This window comes from Oryx dammah, unplaced genomic scaffold (genome assembly GCF_014754425.2).
Source record: "Oryx dammah isolate SB20612 unplaced genomic scaffold, SCBI_Odam_1.1 HiC_scaffold_4, whole genome shotgun sequence".
In the NCBI taxonomy this organism is placed as follows: domain Eukaryota; kingdom Metazoa; phylum Chordata; class Mammalia; order Artiodactyla; family Bovidae; genus Oryx; species Oryx dammah.
The window spans coordinates 66050958-66068072 of NW_024070188.1; the positions used below are offsets into that span (position 1 = coordinate 66050958).

General features: G+C 35.9%; 1 non-coding gene across 1 annotated transcript; it reads left to right on the forward strand.

The window, feature by feature from the left end:
* The first annotated feature begins 2427 nt into the window (after nucleotides 1-2427).
* TRNAC-ACA lies at nucleotides 2428-2499 on the forward strand. Its single transcript has one exon. It is a non-coding gene; the product is annotated as a tRNA-Cys (tRNA).
* Nucleotides 2500-17115: the final 14616 nt, after the last annotated feature.

A 17115-nucleotide genomic window follows, 5' to 3' on the forward strand; every position in this document is an offset into this window, starting at 1 on the left:
CGTTGGACTGCAAGGGGATCCAACCAGTCCATTCTCAAGGAGATCAGCCCTGGGATTTCTTTGGAAGGAATGATGCTCAAGCTGAAACTCCAGTACTTGGCCACCTCATGCGAAGAGTTGACTCATTGGAAAAGACCCTGATGCTGGGAGGGATTAAGGGAGGGAGGAGAAGGGGACGACAGAGGATGAGATGGCTGGATGGCATCACTGACTCGATGGACGTGAGTCTGAGTGAACTCCGGGAGTTGGTGATGGACAGGGAGGCCTGGCATGCTGCGATTCATGGGGTCGCAAACAAGTGGACATGACTGAGCGACTGCACTGAACTGAACTGTTAAGAACTGACTCATTGGAAAAGACCTTGATGCTGAAAAGATTGAAGGCAGGAGGAGAAGGGGATGATAGAGGATGAGATGGTTGAATGGCATCACTGACTCAAGGGACATGAGCTTGAGCAAACTCTGGAAGGTGGTAAAGGACAGGGAAGTTTGGCATGCTGCAGTCAATAGGTTTGCAAAGAGTTGGACATGATTGGGTGACTGAATAACAACAATAGTTATTATAGGAAGCTATATCAATACAGCTTATTATTAGATATTGTTTTTTACTTAGACCTAAACTATTTGTAGTTTATCCCAATCCTCTCAAGTTCTTCTATCTAGCTAAAGGGGTTTCCCTAAATTCACCACAAACTTTGTAATTTCTTGGGAAATGATTCCTGCTCCTGGACTACAGGTATCCAATTCTGGTCAATAAAATGTTAGGGAATATATTCTTGGATGTTTCAGAACAATATTTTTTTCCTAATAACAATAATTTGAGATACAGAAATACTCTTTCACACACTGCGGCATTTTTTTTTACCATGTAGGACTGTCATAGCTATCCTGCAGCCATGCATGGAAGGCCAAAGAGACACACTGTCTGCTTAAAAAATACTGGAAACTGCTTATTAATAATTAATTAATTCTGCCATTAAACAATGGTAGGAGGAACCCCTCTTCCTAATTCCATGATTTAGAAGGGCATCACTCTGTTCTCGGGAATCTCTCCATTCACCCCTTCCCTCACCAAGATGTGCATGTGAAGTGAAGTGAAGTGAAGTCGCTCAGTCAGGTCTGACTCTGCCATCCTGTGGACTGTAGCCTACCATGCTCCTCCATCCATGGGATTTTGCAGGCAAGAGTACTGGAGTGGGTTGCCATTTCCTTCTCCAGAGGATCTTCCCAACCCAGGGATTGAACCTGGGTCTCCTGCATTGTAGGCAAATGCTTTACTATATGGGGCACCAGGGAAGTCTGTGCATGTACGTGTACACAATGGAGCACACACATAGGTCTCCCCTCTTTCCTAGTAATGTTTGACTAGAGTTGTTACTATCCAGAAGTTTGCTCTTTTTCTAGGGTACCCCTTTCTAGGTTTCTTGCTTATAGAAAGCATGATTCTATGAAGACATTTTTATTCTATATCAATTGACTTTCCCAGTTTGCCTGCTTCTTCAGTTCTGAGTCTGGAATATAGGAGACAGAAAAGCCAGGCAACTCACAGCCATATCAGTTCTTGGGCCCCAATATCCCTAGTGGATCTACATTCTTTTCTCTACCATTCAGAGTCTTCTTATATTGTCTGCCTTTCAGAGTCTTCTTATATTTGCTTTAGATATAATATGCCGCAACTTTGTTTGTACTTAGCACCCACAGGAGAGACAGAAATCCCCTCTGAACAACCTTATATCAAAAAAGTTGTCAAGGGATAGCTATCCAGTATGTAGTCTGAGACTTTATCTGCAGACTAGGGTTCTAAATGTGTGTACAGAAGTCCGCATGAGTAGTCATGGAGCCTGAGATGGGAAAAGAAAGGGAGCAGGACAAGGATTGGAGGTCAGCTTTGCACACACTACCGTTATCTGGAATGGAATTCAAAGGAGTAGGAGAAACCTAGATTAAAACTTCATCCTTTAGATTTCTACAAGGGCTTTTGCTAAAGAATATAGTCAAATTATTTAATGCAATGTTAGGGAATATACTAACAGATTATTTAATTGATTTTAACTACCAAATACATATGATATGAATGTGTGTGTGTGTGTGTGTGTGTGTGTGTGTGTGTGGTATGTGTCTATGACAGGCCTATCAGTGAGTATTCTATTTCAAAATTAATTTTATAACTACTAGAACATTATATACCTCAATTGTTGCTAAAAAATATGGCTAGTAAATATTTTAGCCCCTTGTCATTAAATTCTGATTATTGCATTAAATTCTGATTACTGCATCATCATGGAAAAGCTTACATTTTTAAGGGGAATTTGAAATAAAAAACCAATATTGTTCCCCAAATAGGAAGTATTGGCTTTTTATCTGAGTCTTAGACATCAATACATTTTTCTACACTTAAGATTTGGGCTGTCCCAGAAAGGTTAGGATTTCCCTGGTGGCTCAGATGGTAAAGCATCTGCCTACAATGCAGGAGACCCAGGTTCAATCCCTGGGTAGGGAAGATCTCCTGGAGAAGGAAATGGCAACCCACTCCAGTATTCTTGCCTGGAAAATCCCATAGACGGAGGAGCCTGGTAGGCTACAGTCCATGGGGTTGGAAAGAGTTGGACATGACTGAGCGACTTCACTTTCACTTTCAGAAAGGTTAAGCTTTTTTTTTTTTTTTCAGAAAGGTTAAGCTTTAAAGACTTAAAACTTCTGTTCCATAATCATATTCGTTTGCTACATTAACACTCCAAAAGTTTGTATTATCCCTATGGAAATATTGTTTCCCTCACAAATATGTTTTAATGTAAGATAGATCATAATGAAATTTAACATGCAGATTTCAGTTAGTAAGGAATAATTAAAACTAATTGCTTTCCAAGCCCAATCAAGAAATATAAGTTAGTTGAGGATTGACAGTTTTGGAATGCAAAATAAATATGCCTTTTACTTATTTTAACTAATTGAACTTGTAATTATTCAGTACTTTACCTCTTTAAGCACTTAAAAGACACTTTTTAAGTCAGTTTCCTGTGAAGTAGAGCAGTAAGTGATCATCAGCCACATTCCTCAAACAGAAAACAGAGGGTAACAGAGCTTATGAATGGCTTCCTTTTTATATTATGTTTATATTAACTTAGCTGAAACTTTCCAGCAGATACTAAAAACGATCCAAAGACTGCAATTAGGTATTCATTTTTTAAAATAAAACTATTAGAAAACCATAAAGTGTTAATGAATATACATGGGGATTCCTCTTAACATGAATAATAATAACTTTACACTTTCACAGGGATGTTTAGGGAAAACAGGATTGTTTGAAGTCAGTTTTATGTATCTGACCCAGTCATGTATATGAGTGTTTCCTTGATTAAAGAAGCTGGGTGGAAATATGCTAGGTAACATGTTAGTACAACATTGACCTATACAACTTAGATTGCCTAGAGGACTGTCACTTTTTAAAAAAATTTCCACAACTTGGGATGAAAAGCTGAAGCTGCTTAAATATCTGTTAGCATAAACTGGGATTTAAAAAAAATTAGAGCTATTATTTTATATAGCAGGAAATGTTGATCTTATTCTGGAGTGTTTATCATCTATAGTTTTTAGTCTAATTCAAGGTGGATCTTTTATTATTACATTCTTAAAGTTGGTGAAATACTTCTTTGTGTGCGAAATATTTCCCTTCTAAAACTTAACTGAATAAAAGCAACCAATAAAATAACTGGTAGCCTCTATTCTAGTGGCAGAGTAAACAAGGGCCTGGGCAAACAGTCTTCATCATTGGCACTGATTAGTCTTCTTGGTGACAGAGACTGCAGAAGATAAACCTGTTTCCTTACCTATGGAAGAGGGTCCCGAGTTTCAGGAATATCAAGGGAGCCCTTATAAATAAATTCTGAATGGTTCCTTTGCCCTCACTTAATAAACATGCTGTTGCTTTTCCATTACAAAAGCTCAGCACCTGATTTGCCAGATTAAGCTTCAAAAGAAACACAGTAAAAGCAGTAAATCCCAAAAAGTAAAAGAGATCATGGTGGAAGTTATATTGTATAGTGATAAAGTTTGCCTCATTATAATTTTGTATACTTAGGAAGGTTTAGTCACTAAATGATTTTGAATTAAAATTTAGAAAAAGAATCATGCCATCATAAACTTACATTTATTTTAAGGAAGATCATATAAACATCTCTCTGATTTCTTTCTTTAGGCAATTATATATTTGTCATTTTTTTAAAAGTAGAAGTTTTCTTCAAATTATTTTAATTGAAAGGTAAATTGTTTTCTTATTAAGGATTAATTTACAAACCTTAGGATATTATGTTTTTATATTTAAGAGAGACAGTAAAAACAAATCTGTCCCATTGGAACCTGAATACAGGCACATGATTCAACTGCTATTCTTTTGTATGAAGAATAATTATCCTGGTAATTAATATTCTTTGGAATATTATTAAATGTATTCATTTTTAATTAGGCTAATCTTTATCTTATAATAGTTAAGTGAAAATATGTTCATACTACATAAAATATAACCTGACATTAATAAATTCATTAGACTTGGGTTACACTCCATATCTTCATTTAGCATGGCTTTGAACATCTCCAAAATGTCAGATTCATAGTATATTAAAATATTAAATTTCACCTGTTTTGTAGCATTAAGAACATCCTTTATAAAAAATTATCTTGCTATAGATATTCAATCTTATTATGTAAGTATTTTATTATTTCCTTAAGGTTGTCTTATTATTACTTTTCTCCTACTTTTTCTTCTCCCACCTCCTCCTCATGCTCCCTTCTCCCTCCTCCTCCTTTTCCTTTTCAGACAATATTTTCAAAGGATTAAAACTATAGAAAACATTATACAACTAGATAGAAGCAAACTACAAATCAATAACAAAAAGAAATTTGAAAAACTACATGCATTTGGAATTAAACACCTTTAAAAATAGCTCTTGATTAAAAGAAAAAATTTAAAATTTTGAAAATACTTTGAGATGACAGAAAAAAAAAGTACAACAAAATCAAAATGTACAGAATGCAGGTAAATTATACTTAGAGAAAAATCTATAGTTTTAAGTACTTTGATTTTTTTAAACCAGGAAAGATCTCATTGAATACCTTAAGCCTCAGTAAACTAGAAAAAAGAAAGAGCAAACTAATGCAAAAACTAGCAGAAGTCAAGAGATAATATAATTAGGACAGAAATTAAAGAAATATAACAATAGAGAAAATCAATTAAATAAAAAATGTGATTTTTGAAAAAACAATGAAATTTAGAAACAACTACACTGACTATGTAAAACAAAAGACACTAAAAATCAAGCATTAAAGAGGGGACATCAGTATTGATGTTATAAAAAATTAAAGGATTATGACAAAATACTATAAAAAACTTTATGAGGCCAACAAAATAATTAACTGGAAACTTTTCTAGAAAACATTACCAAAATTGACTGAAGAAAAATAAGGAATTTAAGTAGATCTATAACAAAGAAATGAAATCAAGAGCAATTTAAAATATTCCCTCAAACAAAACTCTAGATATATAATTTTTCTGAAGAATTATATCTATTATTTTTTTAACTTTTTATTTTGTATTGCAATTATAGCTAATTAACAATGTCATGATGGTCTCAGGTAGACAGCAAAGAGACTCCATCCTCCCCAAGCTCCTCTCCCAGAAATTATATCTAATATTTAAATAATTCAAGTTATTCACAATTATATAATATGTGTAAGGCATTTTGCACAGAATCATAAAAGAAAATAACTATTATTACTAATAAGGTGAATGATTTTATAAACAGAAGGTCACAGATGCCTTTTATTAGAACTGGGATAGAAGTCAAATTGCATGAATTTAAAACATGATTCAGTAGAGTGTATGGAAATATAAAATTTCCATATTATTCTAAAAGAACATTTCTTTAGAGAAAAGAGGAAAATAAAGGTCTTTATCTTATAGGTTTTATCTTTAGAAGGCTAAATTATATAAATGATAGTATATTATTCAATCAAATATTACCTTTTTTTGAAAAAAGTTTTGCCACTCAAACAAAAATGAAAAATAACCACTTTCTATGCTTGAGTTCTTGGTAGAGTAATAGAATCTTCATGGACCATGTTGTTAATATTATCATCCCTTAAAGGATCCTTTTCCTTGCCACAGATCATTCTTTGCATGACTTAGAAATGACTGTTTTTATGTTTCTTATTTCTTCTAATTCTTACATTATCATTTCCAGTGTTTGCCTTCTTTACCAGCATGTCTTCTACCCTACATAGGCCCAAAAGTGAATCTGATATACAGGTTACTTGGTATATAATCCCTCTCCCAGCTGTCAACATAGGTGGCAATGTAGGGGGCTGTAGCTTTGGTAATTTGCTATATCAAACACTAAATGGCTTTCAGGATTAGGAGGAATTAATCCTCCCATTGATGTCTCCAAATGTGATCTGGACATAATAATGGGGATCTCCATTAAGTAAGTACTGAAGATGGAAGTAAACTTTTTTCTTTGCTCTTCTTGTTGTATTTGTTATATTTAATAGCTTTACTTATAAAGAAACTACATTGTATTTCCAGAATAAAATTTCCTAGTTTTCAATAATATTAAATTAGGTCTGCTAAGTTTGCAATTTTTAAATTTTATTTAGATTTTTTACTACTTTGTTTCTATGTTCAAAGTGAGGTTTTTGTTGGAGTGACAGTCTTTGTCAGTTGTTGGTGCTAGGGTCATTAATGAAATCTTGTTGCCAAAGCTTTTAATTTAACAGATCTCAAACATGTTCCATGTCAACTTAAACATCTGTTTAATACAAAAAAAAAATTAACAATAAACTGAGCTTCCCTGGTGGCTCAGTTGGTAAAGAATCAGCCTGCAATGTGGGAGACCTGGGTTTGATCCCTGGATTGGGAAGATCTTCTGGAGGAGGGCATGGGAACCCACTCCAGCATTCTTGCCTGGGGAATCCTATTGACAAAGGAGCCTGGCAGACAGCAGCCAAAGGGGCCCCAAAGAGTCAGACATGACTAAGTGACTAAGCACAGCACAGGATCTAACACAGAAACTACAGAAGAAATTTTCATAATAAAATTGTAGATAATATTAAAAGATAGAAATGGTTTATTTTAATGAGCTTTTTTAAAACTCACAACCAGTTTACAGATTCCTCTGTTTATCTGTACTCACTATTATATCTTAAAAGAGGGTCTACTTTGTCATTAAATTCTTCAAGAAATTTATGCAAGTAGTTACTTTGCCTTCTCACCTATGGTTGTCTTCCTAATGTTTCCAACATAGAGTTATGTAAGTATGGAATTCTCTGCTAGCAGAAGAAAAATTTATGATTACGACCATCTTCAAAATTTCCTCTCTAGCATCTTTGAGTGTAAATTATATTTTCTAAATAATACTGCTATCATCTTTAATTTAAACTTAGTAATTGATGGAAAGATGGCTTTTTAAAAAACAGATTAAAATTCTATATTCTTGGAATACCCAAAAAGAAAGTTTTCTTTACTTAGTGTAAACAAAAAAATACATTAAAATGCTACTACTTATCTAAACTGCTGTAAACTCCCTTGGCTAAACAATAATATAAAAAAAATTTTTTTTTGCCCTCTGAAAATAGACTTGGACTATGTATTATTGGTGTGATGACACAGACATAAAACCCTCTGAATATCACTTTATGCTAATAAATTCTTGAGAGGTTACTTCATCACATAAATTCTACAATTTTAGCAACAGCTACAGTTTGACAGTCTATTGCCTGTATCTCTATATTTGATTACTCTGCACCTGTGTGGAATGATCATTAAAGCAGTATGTATTTTGAATGAATTACAGAGTCTGCTGGCCTTATATTGATAATATCTTCATTTATTTATGTTAAATCTACTTAAAATATCAGGCTCACAATAATGAACACAGGACAAAAATTTCTATTACATCTACCAACAGGTATGTAAATTAATTCTTAAGAAGTAAGTGTGGGTATTTTATGTATCTTATGTTAGAAATGTTCTTATTCTCTAATGTATTATCTTGAAAAAAATCACAAATAGTCACTGACTCTATACATATTTTTAATCAAGTTATCAATATTAACTTAAACCAGTATCACCTAATTCTATATGTCTTGATTTTTAGTTTAAAAAAGTGTATTTATGAGTAGCAACCTACAAGAAGCAAACCTGAATGACACAAAAAATAACAGTTACTTTCTTGCTACTGCTATTACAACAGAATGATCTCTGTTCATTTCCAAGGCAAACCATTCAATATCGCAGTAATCCAAGTCTATGCCCCAACCAGGAATGCTGAAGAAGCTGAAGGTGAACGGTTCTATTAAGACCTACAAGACCTTTTAGAACTAACACCAAAAAAGATGTCCTTTTCATTATAAGGGACTGGAATGCAAAAGTAGGAAGTCAAGAAACACCTGGAGTAACAGGCAAATTTGGCCTTGGAATACAGAATGAAGCAGGGCAAAGGCTAGAGTTTTGCCAAGAAAATGCACTGGTCATAGAAAACACCCTCTTCCAACAACACAAGAGAAGACTACACATGGACATCACCAGATGGGCAACACCGAAATCAGATTGATTATATTCTTTGCAGCCAAAGATGGAGAAGCTCTATACAGTCAGCAAAAACAAGACCAGGAGCTGACTGTGGCTCAGATCATGAACTCCTTATTGCCAATTTCAGACTGAAATTGAAGAAAGTAGGGAAAAACACTAGACCATTCAGGTATGACCTAAATCAAATCCCTTATGATTATACAGTGGAAGTGAGAAATAGATTTAAGGGATTAGATCTGATAGACAGAGTGCCTGATGAACTATGGATGGAGGTTCCTGACATTGTACAGGAGACAGGGATCAAGACCATCCCCATGGAAAAGAAATGCAAAAATGCAAAATGGCTGTCTGGGGAGGCCTAACAAATAGCTGTGAAAAGGAGAGAAGTGAAAAGCAAAGGAGAAAAGGAAAGATATAAGCATCTGAATGCAGAGTTCCAAAGAATAGCAAGAAGAGATAAGAAAGCCTTCCTCAGCAAGCAATGCAAAGAAATAGAGGAAAAGAACAGAATGGGAAAGACTAGAGATCTCTTCAAGAAAATTAGAGATACCAAGGGAACATTTCATGTAAAGATGGGCTCAATAAAGGACAGAAATGTATGGACCTGACAGAAGCAGAAGATATTAAGAGGTAGCAAGGATACACAGAAGAACTATACAAAAAAGATCTTCATGACCAAGATAATCATGGTGGTGTGATCATTCACCTAGAGCCAGACATCCTGGAATGTGAGGTCAAGTGGGCCTTAGAAAGCATCACTACGAACAAAGCTAGTGGAGGTGATGGAATTCCAGTTGAACTATTTCAAATCCTGAAAGATGATGCTGTGAAAGTGCTGCACTCAATATGCCAGCAAATTTGGAAAACTCAGCAGTGGCCACAGGACTGGAAAAGATCAGTTTTCATTCCAATCCCAAAGAAAGACAATGCCAAAGAATGCTCAAACTACCGCACAATTGCACTCAACTCACATGCTAGTAAAATAATGCTCAAAATTCTCCAAGCCAGGCTTCAGCAATACATGAACCATTAATTTCCAGATGTTCAAGCTGGTTTTAGAAAAGGCAGAGGAATCAGAGATCAAATTGCCAACATCCACTGGATCATGGAAAAAGCAAGAGAGTTCCAGAAAAACATCTATGTCTGCTTTATTGACTATGCCAAAGCCTTTGACTGTGTGGATCACAATAAACTATGGAAAATTCTGAAAGTGATGGGAATACCAGACCACCTGACCTGCCTCTTGAGAAACCTATATTCAGGTCAGGAAGCAATAGTTAGAACTGGACATGGAACAACAGACTGGTTCCAAATAGGGAAAGGAGTATGTCAAGGCTGTGTATTGTCACCCTGCTTATTTAACTTCTATGCAGAGTACCTCATGAAAAATGCTGGGCTGGAAGAAGCCCAAGATGGAATCAAGATTGCTAGGAGAAATATCAATAACCTCAGATATGCAGATGATACCACCCTCATGGCAGAAAGTGAAGAGGAGCTAAAAAGCCTCTTGATGAAAGTGAAAGAGGAGAGTGAAAAAGTTGGCTTAAAGCTCAACATTCAGAAAATGAAGATCATGGCATCTGGTCCCATCACTTCATGACAAATAGATGGGGAAACAGTGGAAACAGAGTCAGACTTTATTTTTGGGGGCTCCAAAATCACTGCAGATGGTGACTGCAGCCATGAAATTAAAAGACGCTTACTCCTTGGAAGGAAAGTTATGACCAACCTAGAGAGCATATTGAAAAGCAGAGACATTACTTTGCCAACAAATGTGAAGGCTATGGTTTTTCCAGTAGTAATGTATGGATGTGAGAGTTGGACTGTGAAGAAGGCTGAGTGCCAAAGAATTGATGCTTTTGAACCGTGCTGCTGGAGGAGCCTCTTGAGAGTCCCTTGGACTGCAAGGAGATTCAAGCAGTCCATTCTGAAGGAGATCAGCCCTGGGATTTCTTTGGAAGGAATGATGCTAAAGCTGAAACTCCAGCACTTTGGCCACCTCATAGGAAGAGCTGACTCATTGGAAAAGACTCTGATGGAGGGATTGAGGGCAGGAGGAGAAGGGGACAACAGAGGATGAGATGGTTGGATGGCATCACCGACTCGATGGACATGAGTTTGAGTGAACTCCGGGAGTTGGTGATGGACAGGGAGGCCTGGAGTGCTGTAATTCATGGGGTCGCAAAGAGTTGGACACAACTGAGTGACTGAACTGAACTGAACTGCTATTATATGCATGGATCTGAACACAATTTAGATGGTTTAGGCACAGGGAACACTGGAAGAATACATCTAACACTTCATGTTTAAAGACCTCAAAGGCAAAGTTACAGCAGCACTCATTTTTACTACTTTTGATTTCTTAGCTCCAGGTACTTAAATTCACTCTACCTCATATGCAAGCTCAGGGTGGCCTAATTTCTAAGCTGATGATCATCAGAAGAATTAATGATTAAACAGATAATATTCATCAACTTACAATTATCAAGTGTTGTGTACAATTACTATCTCATTTAAATCTCAAACAACACTTAATATAGTTCCTCTCATTCCCAGTTTACTGATGAAAGAATAAGGCATAGACATTTTTGCAATAACCACATCTATCAACAACTGACTTAACCAAGGTTTTGATGTATTGCAACAGGCCATTTTTTCCTGGGTTTCCAAGAGGGCTTTAAGAATTTCCACTGAACCTTGAGAACTAAAAACACAAAGCAAAACCCTCCTTTCAACATCTCTTTCCTTTTCAGCTACAACCTAAGAAGTACGTGTAAATTACAGGTCAAGATTTGAGGCTTTAGAGTCAGACTACATTTCAAACCTCAGCTTCATAATTTTTGGCTTTGAGATCATGAACAAATTTAAACCCTCTTAGTTTTGGATAATTTTTCTGCTAAATGAGAACAACAATATCCAATTCATGCTTTAACTCATGCTTCCCCTAAGGCATATAGCACAGAATAACTTGTTTAGTGACGGAATCTCCTAAGAACACACTTGTGTGCCTTGGGATGTTACTCCTCAAAACTCAATGCCAGCACATTCCTCACTGTCATAACAGATGGGTTATAAACTTCTGCTGACCATGACTTGAATTAGTATTAAACCAGTGAAGTTCTCAAGATGATCAAAAGCGGATTTTGCAGTTTTTTCTCAGCTATGCATTCAGTGACATCATACTGGTAGCTAGAAATCAGCCATGGATGGAGGTTGTTATGAAAATCAGCAAGCACTACAAATCAAAATTTTGTTTTGTTTTTTGTTCACTTTTTTTTAAAAGAGCTTTCTTATCTACTTACCACTGATTCAGACTAATATGTTTTATAGACCAGTATTACTCAAGTTGTGGTTCATGAACTAATGCAGGACATTGAACTGATTTCTACCTCGGATTAAGCACAGCAGATGAATATAAGCATTTGGAAAAGTTTAGAGCATTTTGACATTGCCATTACATTTAAATGCATGATCATTTTTCAGTAATTGATTTCTGTTCAATTTTACAAATGCTTCCGTCCATCATGGATTGGAAAAAAAGTATGGTCAGCAATGCACTGCTACAGACATGGTGTTTAAGTAGTCCCCATTCCTTGGCATCTCTATAACCAGATCACTTTCAACTTTTGCCCTGCCATGGAAACTGGAGCTCATCCAGTCCCTTGGTTGATTCCGCATCTCACTGTTTAAGGACCAAGAATGACTGATGTCTGTGCCAACTCAAATTATTTCAGTAAACTTTAGTAAGCTTACTTATTTCTGTGTTCTATGATTTCCATTTTTCTGGGAATTCATTTTTATGAAATAAATTAGAATATTTCTCTAATGTGGAAAGTTATCTAAGAATCAAAAGGAAGAGATTGGCATGGACAGAAGGAAGAGAAAATGGTATGGCAAATGTGGCCAAAAGTAATTCTGCAGTGAAAAGCTTTATGGCTCTTAGAGACTTACTCAGAAGTTCTGGTGCAAAATATCTTTATTTTTAAACCTCAGCTTATTTTGAAAACCATAATTTACTTCAGTAACTTTGGCACATATTTCAAGCACTTCAAATAACCTATTGAATATTTTATAGTTTGTATTTTCCCTCATCTAAATTTATACTAAAATAAAAGCTTCAGTGTTATTTTAAAAGTCAGAAACCAAGATGAAGGGAAAACCTTAGGCCAAAGACTTGGTACACTTATCTCTTGCATGTTCCATCTGATTATATTACTGTCAATTTCAACTCCAGGCTAAATTATGTGAGTAATTAATATTTAGCTTAAATATTAGCTTGTGCCTCTGTGAGTTGTCTTCTCACTGACTCTTGACTACCTCATACTGGTAAAGGAAAGAGAATTAATATTTATAGATTCTACTACAAGCCAATTCATTACAGTTAGTATTGCATTTAATATTCACAGTTATCAAATAGGAATATTATCAGCCTTAATATATAGGCTGATACATATTATATCTGATATATCTGAAAGGTAAAGGGTTTCTCCAGTGGCTCAGTGGTTAAGAATCCACTTGCAATGCAGGAGATACAGTAACGCGGGTTCCATACCTGGGTCTGAAAGATCCCCTCAAGTAAAAAATGGCAGCCCGCTCCAGTGATTTAGACTGGAGAATCCCATGGATAGATTAGCCTGGCAGGCTACAGTCCACGGGGTCTCAAAAGAGTCATACATGACTGAGCAACTTAACAACAATAAAGAGGTGACACAACTTATAAATAATAAATCTAAGTTTAAATCTAAGTCTTTCATATTACACAAACATGTATTTACTCCATAACCTTATACCACTTGCTAATGATTCGAACCTCATTAAGCAAAAACTTTGTTTCCAAAATTTTCCTCATGCCAAAGTTGTCTCTAGGCTTACAGTTACTTCCTTCCACACTTCCTTTCTGCAGCCTTTAACTCTTCTGTAGAGGTGCCTCATACAACTAACCCATCCCAAATTTCATGTCATCTTGGCTCTGATTAGTTTTCTGAAATATTAACTCCTCCAAAAGCAAATCCATTAAAGAAGCAGAGAAAGGATTAAATAAAAGTTCATTCTGTTTGAAGATTGCAGACACTGAAGCTCTTAAATGGTAAAAATAATATTTATCCAAAGAAAAAAAGTACCCAAAAAAGCACAGATAAAAACTAACCCTGCACTGACTATCGTTGTTCTAGCAGGATTTTTAAAATAGTGATATTAATATATATCAACCAAAATCATTATCTTTAAAAAATAAAAGTGACCTTTAATAAGAACAAAATGGACAAGGATAAGAAACAGGAAAATTTACTTATCCTTTTAATTGAAAACAAATTGCTCAGTATGACTGTACCTATTTTTTTAAGTCATTGAAAAAATATAAACTCAACATATTCTGTAGAAAAATAGAAAGAAAAACATAATCAGCATATAAGTTTTTAAGGATATATAGCTTACAGATAATAAAATGTAAAGATTGTTGTATATGGCCTTTTTTCGTGAGTGTATACACCTGAATAACCACCATTCAAATCAACATATATTACTTTTGGTTGGTCACAGTACTTGTCTTCCTGTCCTTCTATATCAATTTCCACCATTATCAGGGGAGACCATAATTTAGATTCTACCATCATTGATTGGAGAAGGAAATGGCAACCCACTCCAGTGTTCTTGCCTGGAGAATCCCAGGGACGGGGGAGCCTCGTGGGCTGCCGTCTATGGGGTCACACAGAGTCGGACACAGAAGCGACTTAGCAGCAGCAGCAGCATCATTGCTTAGTCTTGCCTGTTTTTGATCATATTATATGAATGATCAAATTTTCTGTACCTACTTCTATTTTCCATCATAATGTTCTTGAGATGCTTCCATATCAAGGAAGCATCAATTTGCTGTCTCATTTTACAACAGAAAGTTTTCATTTTATGTCATTATTTATTCATTTTAATGTTGATGAACATTTGACTTTTACTCTGCTTACTTTTTTTCTATTTTTGGCTATTATGAATAAGGCATCTATAACCACTCTTATACAGGTCTTTCTTGTACACATCAGCTTTTATTTCTTACTCAAGTAGCTGTGGAATTGCTAAGCCATATGGTAGCTATATGTTTATAACTTTTTAATGAACTTCCAAAATAGCTTTACACTCACAAATTTTATACCAATTTGTAAAATTTTCAGTTAGTCTAATTAGCTTGGTCATTTTCAATATGAAATGATATATTATTGAAATTTCCCTGATCATTACTAATGTTGAGTACCTTTTCATTCTCACACTTTGTTTTGTGAGGTGTTTTTGTTCATGTCTATAGCAAATTTGTTATTGGGTTATTTTAACTTTGAGTTACAAGAAGCCCTCTTATTAGACTGTGTATAAGTACCTTGTCAGCTATGCACAATAAAATATTTTCTCCCAATCTGTAATGCTTTTCTCATTTTACTTTTGGTATCCTTTGAGATTAGAAATTTTAATGTTAATGAACCTCAACATAGAATTCTTCTTTTATGTTTAACATTTTGTTTTGTATCAGAAAGACTTGCCTACTCTAAGCATTAAGGATAGTTGCATAAATGATCAAAAATGTTTCTGTGCCATGTTCTTAGGCTCAGATTTGAATTATTTTCAGTGTGTGTAGTGATGTAAGGCTTGAGGTGTTCATATTTCTTATAGAAATAGGCAGGTGATTCCTTGGGATTTATTGAAAATATAACACTTTCTTTTCCTCTTAATTTCCCATGGGGATTTATTCAACTATCTATTCATTCTGTTTGTGTGGGCTTTTCTCTATTATGTGTTAGAGTCCACTGATTTATCTGTCCATCTTTACCCCAATATTATGCTATATTGATCACTGTATCTTATTTTTTTTTATAGAATTTTGTTGTTTTCTGTCAAAACTGAACATGAATCAGCCATAGATATACATATATCCCCTCCCTTTTGAAACCTCCCTCCCATCTCCCTCACATTTCACCCATCTAGGTTGATATAGAACCCATGCTTGAGTTTCCTGAGCCAAACAGCACATTCCTATTGGCTATTATTTGACATATGGTAATGATTTTTACTGTGGTAAAGTATGGATGTGAGAGTTGGACTGTGAAGAAGGCTGAGCACCGAAGAATTGACGCGTTTGAACTGCGGTGTTTGAGAAGACTCTTGAGAGTCCCTTGGACTGCAAGGAGATCCAACCAGTCCATTCTAAAGGAGATCAGCCCTGGGAGTTCTTTGGAAGAAATGATGCGAAAGCTGAAACTCCAGTACTTTGGCCACCTCATGCGAAGAGTTGACTCATTGGAAAAGACTTTGATGCTGGGAGGGATTGGGGGCAGGAGGAGAAGGAAACGTCAGAGGATGAGATGTATGGATGGCATCACTGACTCGATGGACGTGTGTCTGAGTGAACTCCGGGAGCTGGTGATGGACAGGGAGGCCTGGCGTGCTGCAATTCACGGGGTCGCAAAGAGTCGGACACGACTGAGTGACCGAACTGAATTGAACTGAATGTAAGTTTCCATGTTACACTTTCTATATATCTCATCCTCTCCTCCCTTCTCCCCATGTCCATAAGTCTATTCTCTATGTTTGTTTCTCCATTACTGCCCTGTAAATAATTTTTTTTCAGTACCATTTTTCTATATTCCATATATATACATTGTAACACTATATTTGGCTTTCTTCTTTCTGACTTACTTCAATCTGTATAAGAGGCTCTAGGTTGATCCACCACATCATTACTGACTCAAATGCATTCCTTTTTTATGGCTGAGTAATATTCCATTGTGTACATGTACCACAATTTCTTTATCCATTCATCTTTCGATGGACATCTAGACTCTTTCCATGTTCTCAGTCAGTTCAGTTCAGTCGCTCAGTCGTGTCCAACTCTTTGCAACCCCATGAACTGCAGCACGCCAGGCCTCCCTGTCCATCACCAACTCCGGGAGTCCACCCAAACCCACGTCCATTGTGTCAGTGATGCCATCCAACCATCTCACCCTCTGTCATCCCCTTCTCCTCCAGCCTTCAATCTTTCCAAGTATCAGGGTCTCTTCAATGAATCAGGTCTCTGCATCAGGTGGCCAAAGTAATGGAGTTTCAGCTTTAACATCAGTCCTTCCAATGATCACCCAGGACTAATCTCCTTTAGGATGGACTGGTTGGATCTCCTTGCAGTCCAAGGGACCCTTAAGAGTCTTCTTCAACACCACAGTTCAAAAGCATTAATTCTTTGGCATTCAGCTTTCTTTATAGTCCAACTCTCATATCCATATATGACCACTGGAAACCCATAGCCTTAACTAGACCGACCTTTGTTGGCAAAGTAATGTCTCTGCTTTTTAATATGCTAAGTTGGTCATAATTTTCCTTCCAAGGAGTAAGCATCTTTTAATTTCATGGCTGCAATCACCATCTGCAGTGATTTTGGAGCCCAGAAAAATAGTCAGCCATTGTTTCCCCATATATTTGCCATGAAGTGATAGGACAGGATGCCATGATCTTGGTTTTCTGAATGTTGAGCTTTAAGCCAACTTTTTCACTCTCCTCTTCATT